This window comes from Salmo salar, chromosome 27, assembly GCF_965601325.2.
Source record: "Salmo salar chromosome 27, fSalSal1, whole genome shotgun sequence".
In the NCBI taxonomy this organism is placed as follows: domain Eukaryota; kingdom Metazoa; phylum Chordata; class Actinopteri; order Salmoniformes; family Salmonidae; genus Salmo; species Salmo salar.
Genome location: NC_138317.1, coordinates 27113760 through 27130637, shown reverse-complemented (window position 1 = coordinate 27130637; position 16878 = coordinate 27113760).

Genomic DNA, 16878 nt, shown 5'->3' with positions numbered 1-16878 from the left:
ACAGTGGCTTCTGATTAAATTCAATTTTCACAGAACCGCTTGTTGCAATTTCAATGAGGCTCTCTTGTACAGATATCGGTAAGTGGACTGGAGGCAGGACATAAAAGGGATAACGAATACAGTTGTTTGTGTCATCCGATTCGGTAAAGTACTTGCATAATTGCGCACCCAACTCACTCAGGTGCTTCGCTATATCACATTGTCTGTAAGCTTGAGTTCATTTGCACAGAAAAAATCATTCAATGATGGAAAGACCTGTGTGTTGTCCTTGTTAATGCAGACTGAGAAGAGTTCCAACTTAATCATAGCCTCAATTTTGTCCCGCACATTGAATATAGTTGTGGAGAGTAGCTGTAATCCTAGATTCAGATCATTCAGGTGAGAAAAAACATCCCCCAGATAGCCCAGTCGTGTGAGAAACTCGTCATCATGCAAGCGGTCAGACAAGTGAAAATGATAGTCAGTAAAGAAAACTTTAAGCTTGTCTCTCAATTCAAAAAAACGTGTCAATACTTTTCCCCTTGATAACCAGCGCACTTCTGTATGTTGTAAAAGCGTTACATGGTCACTGCCCATATCATTGCGTAGTGCAGAAAATACACGAGATTTCAGGGGCCTTGCTTTAACAAAGTTAACCATTTTCACTGTAGTGTCCAAAACATCTTTCAAGCTGTCAGGCATTCCCTTGGCAGCAAGAGCCTCTTGGTGGATGCTGCAGTGTACCCAAGTGGCGTTGGGAGCAACTGCTTGCACGCGCGTTACCACTCCTCTATATCTCCCTGTCATGGCTTTTGCGCCATCAGATATCAACATGAGCAGCAGCTACGTTTGGCTACATACGGACCGTTAGTGGTTTTCCCACGAGAGAGTAACGGTTAATGTGATTGGATGTTAATTATTTGACTAGGCTGCCTGTATTTGACATTGTGTTGTTATTTCGCTGAACACTAGATGGTTTAATTTGATTTTTGGCAGTGAAACAAGGCTACTCAGGCGAGAAAAAAACCTCACCCAAATGTTTAGCCCCGTTGGAAAATATAAATGTACTGTTTGAAAATGTGAAGAAAAAATGTAAAATGTGAATCACATTTTTATTTGGCGTACCCCCGACGGCGTTGTGCGTACCCCGTCCCCAGTTTGGGAATACCTGCCCTAGAGCTAACAAAAAACTATACATACCTCAGCCTAAACATCAGCGCCACAGGTAACTTTCACAAAGCTGTGAATGATCTGAGAGACAAGGCAAGAAGGGCCTTCTATGCCATCAATAGGAACAAAAAATGTCACATACCAATTAGAGTCTGGCTAAAAATAATTGAATCAGTTATAGAACCCATTGCACTTTATGGATGTGAGGTCTGGGGTCCGCTCACCAACCAAGGATTCACAAAATGGGACAAACACCAAATTAAGACTCTGCATGCAGAATTCTGCAAAAAAATAAATAAAATAGCCGTTAAATTCTACAACCACCTAAAAGGAAGCGATTCCCAAACTTTCCATAACAAAGCCATTCCTACAGAGAGATGAACCCGGAGAAGAGTCCCCTATGCAACTGGTCCTGGGGCTCTGTTCACAAACACAAACAGACCCCACACAGCCCCAGGACAGCAACACAATTAGACCCAACCAAATCATGAGAAAACAAAAAGCTAATTACTTGACACATTGGAAAGAATTAACAAAAAAACAGAGCCCTTTTCATGTGGCAACAGGTCACAAATCTTGCTGCTGTGATTGCACACTGTGGTTTTTCACCCAATAGATATGGGAGTTTATCAAAATTGGATTTGTTTTTTCGAAATGTTTGTGGGTCTGTGTAATCTGAAGGAAATATGTGTCTCTAATATGGTCATACATTTGGCAGGAGGTTAGAAAGTGCAGCTCAGTGTCCACCTAATTTTGTCGGTAGTGTGCACATAGCCTGTCTTCTCTTCCGTCTTCTCTTGAGAGCCAGGTCTCAAGAGAAGACTGTTTAGGGCTATTTGGCCATAAACAGAGAGTACATAGTGGCAGAATTCCTGACCACTGTGACTGGCCCAAAATTAAGGAAAGCTTTGACTTTGTACAGACTCAGTGAGCATAGCATTGCTATTGAGAAAGGCCGCCGTAGGCAGACCTGGCTCTCAAGAGAAGACAGGCTATGTGCACACTGCCCACAAAATTAGGTGGAATCTGAGCTGCACTTCCTAACCTCATGCCAAATGTATGACCATATTAGAGACACACATTTCCCTCAGATTACACAGACCCACAAATAATTTGAAAACAAATCCAATTTTGATAAACTCCCATATCTATTGGGTGAAATACCACAGTGTGCCATTACAAAAGCAAAGGTTTGTGACCTGTTGCCACAAGGGCAACCAGTGAAGAACAAACACCATTGTAAATACAACCAATATTTATGTTTTTTTTCTTCTCCCTTTTGTACTTGAACTATTTGTACATAATATGACATTTGAAATGTATTTATTATTTTTGAACTTTTCAGAGTGTAATGTCTACTGTAAAAACAAATGTTGTTTATTATCTATTTCAATGTTTCCCATGCCAATACAGCCCTTGAATTGAATTGAGAGTGAAAGAGCGAGAGTGTGTGTGAGAGAGAGAGAAAGAGAGACTTTTGACTTTTTGTATTTCTTTAATGAAACATTCTCATTTCATTAAAAACTCCCCACCCCCCCATCTTAAAAATAAAAAAAACAAAATATATCCTGTACTGCATACATGTACCATACTCACCTTTCCCTCTACCACACGATACAAAACAACACCACACATCAAATACCAAAAAACCTTACCACTTCTATAACCGTGTATCCAAAACATCTTCCCCAGCAATACAGACAGCCCCCCAACACACCATATCTCCTGAAACATCTTCCCCAGCTATACAGACAGCCCCCCAACACACCATATCTCCTGAAACATCTTCCCCAGCTATACAGACAGCCCCCCAACACACCATATCTCCTGAAACATCTTCCCCAGCTATACAGACAGCCCCCCAACACACCATATCTCCTGAAACATCTTCCCCAGCTATACAGACAGCCCCCCCAACACACCATATCTCCTGAAACATCTTCCCCAGCTATACAGACAGCCCCCCCAACACACCATATCTCCTGAAACATCTTCCCCAGCTATACAGACAGCCCCCCAACACACCATATCTCCTGAAACATCTCCACACTCAAACTCCACCCTAAGGCGCGCAGAGACCATCCCATTAAATAAGAGTAAAGGGTCTGTTATCCCCCCACCTTTGACCCTGTTTCTCCTTGTTAGCCAAATAGTCAACTTCGCCTGAGCAAACAGAAAACTCAACAAAACACATTTGGCCTTTTCCTTATTTGAATACCGGTACCCCATTATAAACACCCCAACAGTAAAAACCTCCCCCAACCTCTCACACAGACATTCCAACAGAGACATCAGTGACATTAACCTGGCTCACACAGAAAACACATGAATCACAGTTTCACTCATGACACATAAAGGACACCCCTGTCTGATTCCCGGTTCAACACGTACCAACCAGCTGTTAGTGGCCAGGGCTCCATGAAGAACCCTCCACTGGAGGTCCCCTGACCTCTTTGGTGCTGGGGGTTTGTAGAACCCCCTCCATCTAAAACCCACCATACTCTCCGCCCCACATACCCTCTGCCACTGATGTGCCCTCACTCCTGTTAGGCTCCTAATGTTCCTTACCTTGACACAGAGGTTGTAGAGGGCTTTACCTCTCACCCCTTCAAACTCTCCCAGGCTCGGAGTGTTAAAATCTAACAAGTCCTCCAGACCCCCTTGCCAGTCTCCAGTCTCTGCCTTCACCTGCAGGGGCGGAAACATTGGTGGCCCCTCACCCTTTGGCCACTCAAACACCCCCCTTACCGGCTCAGACAGTGCCTCCTGGACCTCCTCCAGGAATCTCTCCAGCAGCCTAAGAGACATTATTCCTGTTTGTTGTGCCAGGACTTCCGGGGTTTTCCACCCCTCCTCTCCCAGCAGTCGCAGGTCACCCAGCCTTTGTAAACCCGCTGCCATCAGTTGCCTCTGCAGGGTGGCCGACTGGACCGATCTCAAAGGGATGGCTGGGTTGTTGAAGATAGGCTCCTCCCACACCCACAGCCCAGGCTCCACACCCCCTTCTCGTGTGGGCCTTAGCAGCTGCCAGGCCCTCAGCACTGCAGAGTAAAAATCAGAGAGACCTGCTGTACTCAGCCTCTCCAGCTTCACGAGGAACAGCTGCCGGTCCAACCCTAATCCGCCAGCTCTCCTCAGCAGTGCGCATGCTGGTTCCCTCCAGCCGACATCAGTATGGTACAGCAGTCTCTGCGCCGCCTTTAGTCGGAAAGCAGCCACCCTGCTCTCAAGTTCCACCAGGCCCTGTCCTCCTTCGTGAACGGTCATGTACAACACTGCCGCCCTCAGCCAGTGATGGCCCGGCCAGAAAAAGTCCACCAGCTTGCGTTGCAGGTCTGCGTGGGGGGGGGGGGGGGGGGGTTGAGGACAGCAAGTTTATGCCACAGGGAAGATGCCACCAGGTTGTTGATTATCAGCACCCTCCTATATGACACTTGGGACAGGAGCCACCTCCACCTGGCCAGTCTTGACACCACTGCCTGTGAAAGCCCCTCCCAGTTCTTCCTGACCCACCTCTCCGATCCCAGGTACACCACCAACACTTTAAGCCCTTCACAACCCCACTGCAAACCCCCTGGAAGCAGAGGGGCCCTATCCCCCCATGCCCCACATAACAGAGCTTTGCTCTTGCCCCAGTTTACCTTAGCTGATGAAGCTCCCTCGTACACCTTCAGACTGGTCTCTAGTGCCTGCATATTCTGACCTTCACAGAAACATCATCTGCATATGCTGACACTGCTATGCCTGTCACCACACCCATGCCTGTTCAGCACACTCCCTGCAGTCTCCTGCATTGCAGTCCCAAAAAAGGCTCAATGGCTAGTGTATATAATTGCCCAGAGAGAGGGCATCCTTGTCTAATGCCCCGTCTCACCCAGACTGGCCTACTGAGCCCCCCTCCCACCTTGACCATACATGAAGCCCCAGCATACAAAAGCTTCACACAGGTCAAAAACTCTTCCCAAACCCAAACATCACATTAAACAGATACTCATGGTCCACTATCAAAAGCCTTCTCTTGATCTAAAGAGACCATTCCAAAGTTCACATTAGAACCTTTCAACAAATTCAACATGTCCCTGATTAAGAACAAGTTGTCTGTGATTGAGCGTCCCGGTACACAATATGTTTGGTCATTATGTACTATCGAGTCCAGATGGGACTTCAGTCTGTTAGAGAGGACCTTGGCAAATATCTTGTAGTACGCACAGAGTAATGCCACAGGCCTCCAGTTCTTAAGTTCACACAAGTCCCCCTTTTTTGGCAGGAGAGTCAGAGCCGCCCGACAGCAGCTCATCGGCAACTCTCCTACCCCGACACATTCACGCAACACGCAAAAGAAGTCCAGTCCAATTATTCCCCAGATTTTTTTATAAAACTCAACTGGGAGTCCATCGACCACCGGTGCACTACCGGGGGACATCTGGGTTACGGCCTCTGCCAGTTCATGGGACAACAGAGGAATGTTCATTTCATCCCTCTGTGCCAGAGAGAGCTTAGGGAGTCCTACGAACAAGACCTGAGCACACATAGGATCACACATTTCTGCCCTATACAACTCAGTATAAAACTCCACAGTCCGCTCCCGCATCTCCCCCACCACAGAGGTCACCCGTCCATCAGACAGCCATAGACAATGCATACCCTATCACCGCTCTGTCTTTCCAAACCAAAGAAGAAGGAGCTGGGAGCATCCATCTCCTTGAGCATGGAGAACCTAGCTCTTACAAGTGCTCCCTTTGCTTTAACCTGGAAAATACTGCCCAGGTCCCTACGTAATTCAGCTAAATTAGCCTGGAGGCCTATATTGCCTTGCCCCACCATCTCTACTTCCTCCTCACTGATACTACACTTGAGTTCCCCCAATACTCTCCTAGCCTCTGAGGATGAGAGAGCTGTATACTGTTGACAGAAAAGCCAAATTTGGACTTTCCCCACATCCCACCATTGACTCAGAGACTCATACTCCTCTATTCGCTGCCTCCACCTTTCCCAAAAGGTCTGGAAACCTGTGCAAAAAGTGGCATCTTGTAAGAGCTTTACATTAAACTTCCAATAGGATGCCTGCCGGGGCCCTGGTGAAATAAACAGCCGAGCCATGGTTATGTGGTGATCTGAAAAGCCCACCGGGAGAATGGTAGCGCCCAACAGCCTATTGCTCCGATTCTTGGACATGTAAAACCGATCAAGTCGGGCTGCACTCACCCTAGCCCCAAAAACCTTCACCCATGTATACTGTCTTGTGTTGGGATGTTTAGTTCTCCAAACATCCACTAGGTCGAACTGATTAATGATGTCCCTTAACACTACCACTGACACTGAATGAGGCTCTTCCCCATTTCTGTCTTTCGTAAAATCCATTGTGCAGTTCCAGTCCCCTCCGACCACCAGCGTCTCCTCAGGCGCTACCTGTGAGAGTTCCTGTTTAAGACACCCAAATAGAACCCCTCTTTCTCTCCCTGTGTTAGGCGCATACACATTTATAATGACAAAACCCATGTTGTTAATTTCTGCTTTTACAACAAGCAGCCTACCTCTACACACCTCCTTTGAGGAACACATTTTTACAGACAGACCCTGCCACCCCTAAACAAACATTTGTCCCATGGCTCAACACACTTTCCCCTTTCCACCAGAGCCCCCTATCGACTTCATTCAACACATCACTATGTGTCTCCTGCAGAAACAACACCTGTACTTTTTTTGTTTTACATATTCACCCAACACACCCCTCTTTCCCGCATCTCTGGCGCCACTTATATTGAGCGAGCCTATCCAAAGAGTCTCCATAAGAAGTGGGAGAAAAGCCAGCAAAGAAAGAGACCAATAGCAAAGCTCAAAAAGCCCCAGTGCCAGAAAGAAACTATACATCTAAACAGTGTCTGAAGGTAGACACTTATGCACTGTTGTGACCCACTTCCTCAACCTAAACCGTTTCCTGGGTGAGAGGACACCATGCCCCTCATTTTTCATAGCATGTTGTGCTGATCTTACAAACTTTCTCGGATCAGAAAAAAGGCCTCAAGATGAACTTTTTCCCTTTGGTCTCATTCAGGAACCTTGTCAGTTCCCTCAACGTGTACTTTGACCCTTCTGATTGACTGGCTGTCAGCTCCGGGCCTATTGATGAGGAGTCTGAAAAAAATAACTCCTCATCGTCCTCTTCCTCAGACTCACTTTCCTCCTCATCTCCATCTCCCATCCTGACCACCTGCCCTTCCTCTCTGGTCAGGGCCTCCCCCCAGCACCAGGCAAAGGTTCCATGGTGCCTTTGACCACACCCTTTTTCCTTTTCCGCTTGACACCCTCCTACTCCCCCCCAGTCTCTTACACTTCCCCACTATACTCTCCTCATCCACTAGCATAACCTGACTAGACCCAGCCTCATCTACACCACCCTCCATAACATGACTAGACCCAGCCTCATCTACACCACCATCCATAGCATGACTAGGCCCAGCCTCAGCTACCCCACCATCCATAGCATAACTAGACCCAGCCTCAGTTACACCACCATCCATAGCATGACTAGACCCAGCCTCAGCTACCCCACCATCTCTAGCCTGACTAGGCCCAGCTTCATCTACACCACCATCTCTTGCATGACTAGGCCCAGCCTCATCTACACCACCATCCCTGGCATGACTAGGCCCAGCCTCTGCTGTCTGCATCTCATTGCCCCCTGCACGTTGACCTCGATTTCCCCCACTGGCGCTTGTGCCCTCACCTTGTCTACGGCCTTTATGTGGGCACGCAAAGCTCTTATGCCCCAAATCCCCACACTCAAAACACCGTAGATTATCTGTGCTGGCAAACCCTGCGTAGAGCCCCTCCCCATGCCTCACTTTAAAATGCACATTTAGCTGTTGCTCACTGTTATTCAGAAACATGAACACTTGCCTCCGGAACGAAACAACGTGCTTAACGGCATCTGCCTGAAAACCTGCCGACAGTACACGAAAACTGCTAGCAAACTTACCAAAACGACTCAGCTCTTTCCTGATTTGATCATCCGTAATAAACGGAGGGAAATTTGCAACTACCACCCTTGTCGAAGGGGTAGAAAGAGGTGAAATTGGCACTAACACACCCCTTACAATTATTCCACTAGCAATTAGCCTACCAACCAAATTTGCTCTTATCATGAACACAACCACAGCTTTGTTCATTCTAGAAGCGGAATGTATAAATTCAGCTCCTACCTGTTCACCGACCGCGAGCAGAACCTCCTCCACCTTAACTCCATTCTCAGGAACACACCTGAATCCATGCCGTATCGACAGTGTCTCCTCCGCGCTAGGCTGAGAAGCCATCGCGCACATCACACCTTCCAAACCCCAGGAAACTAACTCTGTCCTCTTCCACCCCAAACTTTGAAAAAAACGGTGGATACTGCTAAAACAAATAGTGCATTAACCCTCCACCATAGAAAATTAAATTGAAAGAAAAGACCAAGAACAGAATCAAGAAAGTTAGTTAGGACAGAGCCCTCCACACCAAACGCTCAAACTCCAAAAAACTCCCAGCATGCACTGCAAAAGAGAGAGAGAGAAAGAGGAGAGAGAGAAAGAGAGGCGAGAGACAGTCATGCAGATGAACAGCTCCTGACTTTCTACAACTTTTAGGTTGTTAAGAGTGAAATTAACAAGATTCAATTAACCCAAAAATATAGGTAATCAAATTGTACAACTGAAGATCAACACAGGATGAAAAGATTGACAGGGTGAGAGCGATCTTAATTGTGCTAGCTAGCTAAATTAATTTTAGTTAGCTTACTGGCTAGCTCCAACTGTTTACTGGTGGTAACTATAGCAACATAGACAGTAGAGCAGCAGCACCAGCAGCAGTAGAGACTGAGAACCCCCCTCTTTTTTGATTTCCAGCAGAAATCAGAGAAGGGAAGAATCAATTTTAAACACAGAATTCAGAGGGAGAACCTGGAAAATTTGTTTGCCAACTGCTCACACAACAGGACTGTTACAAACCTGTTATTTTACACAGAACATACTACTGCCTGGCATACGGCTGTAAGTAGGCATTTCAGATATACAACAAAGAAAGGCATCTGCAAGGGATGGCAAATACACATTTTTGAGGACAGTGAAAAGGAAAAACAGGTTTCTGATGGTAAACGTGTATCCAGCGCACCCCACAGGCTCCACCCACCACCAGAGCATCACCACCTCCATCGGCGTAGCCAGACTGGACCGGGCCCAGCCTACTACCCCACACCAGACCACCACCTCCACCAGACCAGAGAGGCAGCCCCCCATCCCAGACCTGGGCCCAGATTAACAAAACACTTCTTACGCAAAAACTCAAGATTTTTTGATAAGATAGTTCGTAAGTGCAATTCCTCAACAATATCTTAAGATTTTGTCATTTTCTTACAAACTTTTCAAATATCTTATTAATCTAGTTAAAATGTGTGTTGCTAGGCAACCAATTTAGCTAGCTAACTAGCTTACAATGGTAATCATGTTAGCATATTTCGTACTTAGATTACTGTTCTAAAACATGCTCTTGGGTTTAAAATAATCAATACTGAAACTTTCAATTGCTTTCATGAGCTTATTCTCTCACTGCCCTGGGTTTAAGACAAGGGTTTAGCTATCTTGGAATTAAGAACAAATCCAATAACTTTATTTTCAAGATTCAAATTTCTTCTTTACTTTTTGCTTTAGGAGAAACATAATAAATAGTGCAATAACATTTCCAAGAACCTTTTTGAGGAATAGCAACTTTGCTTAACTTTCTTCATAAGTCTTTAGTTTTAAGGAACAAATGGCAGTTAAGAATACATTTCTTCATAAGAAGGTTTTGTGTATCTGGGCCCTGACCCCCCTCCATAAAGCACAGTACAACAGCAAGCATCTAACAGTAATTGAGGAGTCCATAAACACAGACAACTTCTGGCAAAAGTTTTGTAAAAATAAAAATAAACTAGGGGAATTAGTGATACAAAATCCATTGGACTCCCCAATTACTGACCAGGAGCTCTATAAGAAACTTCAGGCCCTCCAATTAAAAAAAGCATGAGGACCTGATGCCAAACCTAAATGAGATGCTCAAAATCACTTGTGCAACATTTTTATTGGCTATATTAAAACTGTTTAATTTGATCCTAAGTGTAGGATATTTCCCTGACATCTGGAATCAAGGACTCATAACTTCAATCTTTAAGAACGGTGACAAATTTGACCCAAACAATTACAGAGGCATTTGTGTGAACAGTAACCTGGGGTTGGTTTTCTGTAGTATTATAAATGTAAGAGTTCTAAACTTTCTTAATAAGCACATTGTCATGAGTAAAATCCAAATTGGATTTATACCAAAACATCGCACGACCGATCATATTTACACCCTACACACCCAGATAGATAAACACGTCCACCAAAATAATACCAAAATGTACGCTTGCTTTATCGACTTCCAAGAAGCATTTGATTCTATTTGGCATACAGGAATGTCCTACAAAGTTATTGAAAATCGTGTAGGGGGTAAGACACATTACATAATTAAATCAAGATTCTCCTACATGTCCAGAGGAAAACAACAAACAATGCATGCAGGGCAGAATTAGGCCAATATCCACTAATAATAACAACTCAAAAAAGAGCAATTCAGTTTTGGAAATACAGTGACCCCCTTCTCATATCATTACCAAGCCCTGCAATGCCAAGAGCTGAGCAAAGAAAAGAGTCCCCTCATCCAGCTGGTCCTGGGGCTGAGTTCACAAACCTGTTCTACTAACACACTGAAGCCTCAGGACCAGAACATCCAATCAATCAGAATAAACCAAATTACAACACAGTCAAAACAAAACTACATTACTTATTGGGAAACACAAGCACAAAGCAAAATGCAGTGCTATCTGGCCCTAAATTGACAGTACAACATGGCTTACTATTTGACTATAGTTACTGATCAAAACCTTAGAAAAACCTTGACAAAGTACAGGCTCAGTGAGCACAGCCTTGCCATTGAGAAGGGTAGACACAGGAAAACCTGGCTCCCTGTAGAGGAAAGGCTGTGCAACCACTGCACCACAGCAGAAACAGAGACAGAGCTGCATTTCCTGACAAAATGTACAAAAATATAAAACAGAGAGTGTCATTTTCCCAAATTTGAAACCCTTATTTAAGGTTTCAAAGACCTCTCTGATGAGAATAGGCTACCCTTCCTGTTGGGGGAGGACGCAGAGAGCTGTGGGTTGACAGCGCACTACATTGCTGCCTGCCATAAGAAGAAGGACAGTGTATGACAGACCAACCAACCTGCACATGTCCTCTATGCCATTGTTATTGTCCATTGTATGGTTATTTGTACCCTTGATTATTGTTGTTAATGATTGATAATTATTATTCTAATAATATTATTTTAATTATATGAACATTGTAAATGTATCACTTAATCTCAAGTATGGTTTGGCAATATGTACAGTTGAAGTCGGAAGTTTACGTACAGCTCAAATAAATACATTTAAACTCAGTTTTTCACAATTCCTGACATTTAATCCTAGCAAACATTCCCTGTTTTAGGTCAGTTAGGCTCACCACTTTATTTTAAGAATGTGAAATGTCAGAATAATAGTAAAGAGAATGATTTATTTCAGCTTTTATTTCTTTTATCACATTCTCAGTGGGTCAGAAGTTTACATACACTCAATTAGTATTTGGTAGCATTGCCTTTAAATTGTTTAACTTGGGTGAAACATTTTGGGTAGCCTTCCACAAGCTTCCCACAATAAGTTGGGTGAATTTTGGCCCATTCCTCCTTACAGAGCTGATGTAACTGAGTCAGGTTTGTAGGCCTCCTTGCTCGCACACGCCTTTTCAGTTCTGCCCACACATTTTCTATATGTCAGGGCTTTGTGATGGCCACTCCAATACTCCAAGACAGAACGCGTCTCCTTCCTGAGCGATATGACGGCTGCGTGGTCCCATGGTGTTTATACTTGCGTGCTATTGTTTGTACAGATGAACGTGGTACCTTCAAGTGTTTGGAAATTGCTCACAAGGATGAACCAGACTTGTGGTCTACAATTTTTTTCTGAGGTCTTGGCTGATTTCTTTTGATTTTCCCATGATGTCAAGCAAAGAGGCACTGAGTTTGAAGGTAGGCCTTGAAATACATCCACAGGTACACCTCCAATTGACTCAAATTATGTCAATTAGCCTATCAGAAGCTTCTAAAGCCATGGCATCATTTTCTGGAATTTTACAAGCTGTTTAAAGGCACAGTCAACTCAGTGTATGTAAACTTCTGATCCACTGGAATGGTGATACAGTGAATTATAAATGAAATCTGTCTGTAAACAATTGTTGGAAAAATGACTTGTGTCGTGCACAAAGTAGATGTCCTAACCGACTTGCCAAAACTATAGTTTGTTAACAAGAAAGAGAGAACTAAAGATAACCCTGCTGGGGAGACAGAGAGAACTAAAGATAACCCTGCTGGGGAGACAGAGAGAACTAAAGATAACCCTGCTGGGGAGACAGAGAGAACTAAAGATAACCCTGCTGGGGAGACAGAGAGAACTAAAGATAACCCTGCTGGGGAGACAGAGAGAACTAAAGATAACCCTGCTGGGGAGACAGAGAGAACTAAAGATAACCCTGCTGGGGAGACAGAGAGAACTAAAGATAACCCTGCTGGGGAGACAGAGAGAACTAAAGATAACCCTGCTGGGGAGACAGAGAGAACTAAAGATAACCCTGCTGGGGAGACAGAGAGAACTAAAGATAACCCTGCTGGGGAGACAGAGAGAACTAAAGATAACCCTGCTGGGGAGACAGAGAGAACTAAAGATAACCCTGCTGGGGAGACAGAGAGAACTAAAGATAACCCTGCTGGGGAGACAGAGAGAACTAAAGATAACCCTGCTGGGGAGACAGAGAGAACTAAAGATAACCCTGCTGGGGAGACAGAGAGAACTAAAGATAACCCTGCTGGGGAGACAGAGAGAACTAAAGATAACCCTGCTGGGGAGACAGAGAGAACTAAAGATAACCCTGCTGGGGAGACAGAGAGAACTAAAGATAACCCTGCTGGGGAGACAGAGAGAACTAAAGATAACCCTGCTGGGGAGACAGAGAGAACTAAAGATAACCCTGCTGGGGAGACAGAGAGAACTAAAGATAACCCTGCTGGGGAGACAGAGAGAACTAAAGATAACCCTGCTGGGGAGACAGAGAGAACTAAAGATAACCCTGCTGGGGAGACAGAGAGAACTAAAGATAACCCTGCTGGGGAGACAGAGAGAACTAAAGATAACCCTGCTGGGGAGACAGAGAGAACTAAAGATAACCCTGCTGGGGAGACAGAGAGAACTAAAGATAACCCTGCTGGGGAGACAGAGAGAACTAAAGATAACCCTGCTGGGGAGACAGAGAGAACTAAAGATAACCCTGCTGGGGAGACAGAGAGAACTAAAGATAACCCTGCTGGGGAGACAGAGAGAACTAAAGATAACCCTGCTGGGGAGACAGAGAGAACTAAAGATAACCCTGCTGGGGAGACAGAGAGAACTAAAGATAACCCTGCTGGGGAGACAGAGAGAACTAAAGATAACCCTGCTGGGGAGACAGAGAGAACTAAAGATAACCCTGCTGGGGAGACAGAGAGAACTAAAGATAACCCTGCTGGGGAGACAGAGAGAACTAAAGATAACCCTGCTGGGGAGACAGAGAGAACTAAAGATAACCCTGCTGGGGAGACAGAGAGAACTAAAGATAACCCTGCTGGGGAGACAGAGAGAACTAAAGATAACCCTGCTGGGGAGACAGAGAGAACTAAAGATAACCCTGCTGGGGAGACAGAGAGAACTAAAGATAACCCTGCTGGGGAGACAGAGAGAACTAAAGATAACCCTGCTGGGGAGACAGAGAGAACTAAAGATAACCCTGCTGGGGAGACAGAGAGAACTAAAGATAACCCTGCTGGGGAGACAGAGAGAACTAAAGATAACCCTGCTGGGGAGACAGAGAGAACTAAAGATAACCCTGCTGGGGAGACAGAGAGAACTAAAGATAACCCTGCTGGGGAGACAGAGAGAACTAAAGATAACCCTGCTGGGGAGACAGAGAGAACTAAAGATAACCCTGCTGGGGAGACAGAGAGAACTAAAGATAACCCTGCTGGGGAGACAGAGAGAACTAAAGATAACCCTGCTGGGGAGACAGAGAGAACTAAAGATAACCCTGCTGGGGAGACAGAGAGAACTAAAGATAACCCTGCTGGGGAGACAGAGAGAACTAAAGATAACCCTGCTGGGGAGACAGAGAGAACTAAAGATAACCCTGCTGGGGAGACAGAGAGAACTAAAGATAACCCTGCTGGGGAGACAGAGAGAACTAAAGATAACCCTGCTGGGGAGACAGAGAGAACTAAAGATAACCCTGCTGGGGAGACAGAGAGAACTAAAGATAACCCTGCTGGGGAGACAGAGAGAACTAAAGATAACCCTGCTGGGGAGACAGAGAGAACTAAAGATAACCCTGCTGGGGAGACAGAGAGAACTAAAGATAACCCTGCTGGGGAGACAGAGAGAACTAAAGATAACCCTGCTGGGGAGACAGAGAGAACTAAAGATAACCCTGCTGGGGAGACAGAGAGAACTAAAGATAACCCTGCTGGGGAGACAGAGAGAACTAAAGATAACCCTGCTGGGGAGACAGAGAGAACTAAAGATAACCCTGCTGGGGAGACAGAGAGAACTAAAGATAACCCTGCTGGGGAGACAGAGAGAACTAAAGATAACCCTGCTGGGGAGACAGAGAGAACTAAAGATAACCCTGCTGGGGAGACAGAGAGAACTAAAGATAACCCTGCTGGGGAGACAGAGAGAACTAAAGATAACCCTGCTGGGGAGACAGAGAGAACTAAAGATAACCCTGCTGGGGAGACAGAGAGAACTAAAGATAACCCTGCTGGGGAGACAGAGAGAACTAAAGATAACCCTGCTGGGGAGACAGAGAGAACTAAAGATAACCCTGCTGGGGAGACAGAGAGAACTAAAGATAACCCTGCTGGGGAGACAGAGAGAACTAAAGATAACCCTGCTGGGGAGACAGAGAGAACTAAAGATAACCCTGCTGGGGAGACAGAGAGAACTAAAGATAACCCTGCTGGGGAGACAGAGATAACTGAAGCCAACTATAACTTCCGACTTCAACTGTACATTGTTACATCATGCTAATAAAGCCAATTGAATTGAATTGAGAGAGAGGGAGCATGAGAGAGGAGGCAGAGGGGGGAGCGAGAGAGAGACTGGGAGTGTGAGAGAGATGGGGAGCGAGAGAGAGAGCGAGAAAGAGAGAGAGAGTGAGCGAGAGAGAGGGGGGAGCGAGAGAGAGAGGGGGGGAGAGAAAGAGAGGGAGGAGCGAGAGAGAGAGGGGGGGGAGAAAGAGAGAGAGCGAGATGGGGGAGAAAAAGAGAGAGTTGGGAGGGGGGAGCGAGAGAGAGAGAGAAATAGAGAGAGCAAGAGAGGAGAGAGAGAGAGGCTGGGAGCGAGAGAGAGAGGGGTGAGCGAGAAAGAGCAAGAGAGAGGGGGAGAAAGAGAGAGAAAGAGAGAGAGAGAGGGAGCGAGAGAGAGTGAGATCGAGAGAGAGAGGGGGAGCGAGGGAGAGCAAGAAAAAGCAAGAGAGAGAAAATGAGAGAGAGAGTACGAGTGCGAGAGAGAGCAAGAGAGGGGGGAGAGAGAGAGAACGAGAAAGAGGGATAGAGAGGTGGGGGAGAGGGGGGTGCGAGAGAGAGAGAAAAATAGAGAGTGCGAGAGAGAGGGGAGAGAGAGAGGCTGGGAGCGAGAGAGAGAGAGAGAGGGGGAGTGAGAAAGAGCAAGAGAGAGGGGGAGAAAGAGAGACTGAGAAAGAGAGAGAGAGAGAGGGGGAGCGAGAGAGAGTGAGAGAGAGATAGAGGGGGAGCGAGAGAGGGCAAGAAAGAGCGAGAGAGAGAAAACGAGAGAGTTGGAGCAAGAAAGAGAGCGAGAGAGAGGGGTGAGAGAGAGAGAGGGGGGAGGGGGAGAGAGAGAGAGAGGGGGAAAGAGAAAGAGGGGGGAGAGAGAGAGAGAAGAAGGAGAAAGAGAGAGAGAGAGGGGGAGCGAGAGAGAGCAAGAAAGAGCGAGAGAGAAAACGAGAGAGAGAGTGGGAGCAAGAGAGAGAGCGAGAGAGAGGGGTGAGAGAGAGAGAGAGAGAGAGAGGGGAGGGGGAGAGAGAGGGGGAGAGAGAAAGAGGGGGGAGAGAGAGAGAGAAGAAGGAGAAAGAGAGAGAGAGAGGGGGAGCGAGAGAGAGAGAGAGGGGGAGCGAGAAAGAGCAAGAGAGGGGGAGAAAGAGAGAGAAAGAGAGAGTAAGAAAGAGAGAGAGAGCGGGAGAGCGAGAGAGAGATCGAGAGAGAGAGATCGAGAGAGAGAGGGGGAGCAAGAGAGAGCAAGAAAGAGTGAGAGAGAGAAAACAAGAGAGAGAGAGTGGGAGCAAGAGAGAGAGCGAGAAAGAGGGGTGAGAGAGAGGGGAGGGGAGAGAGAGGGGGGAGAGAGAGAGAGAGAAGAAGGAGAAAGAGAGAGAGAGAGAGAGAGGGGGGGGGCGAGAGAAAGAAAGAGAGGGAGCGAGAGAGAGGGAGAATGAGAGAGAGAAACGGGGGGAGCAAGAGAGAGAGTGAGAGAGATCGAGAGAGAGAGAGGGGGAGCGAGAGAGAGGGGAGAGTGGAGAGAGAGAGAAAGAGAGGGGGAGCGAG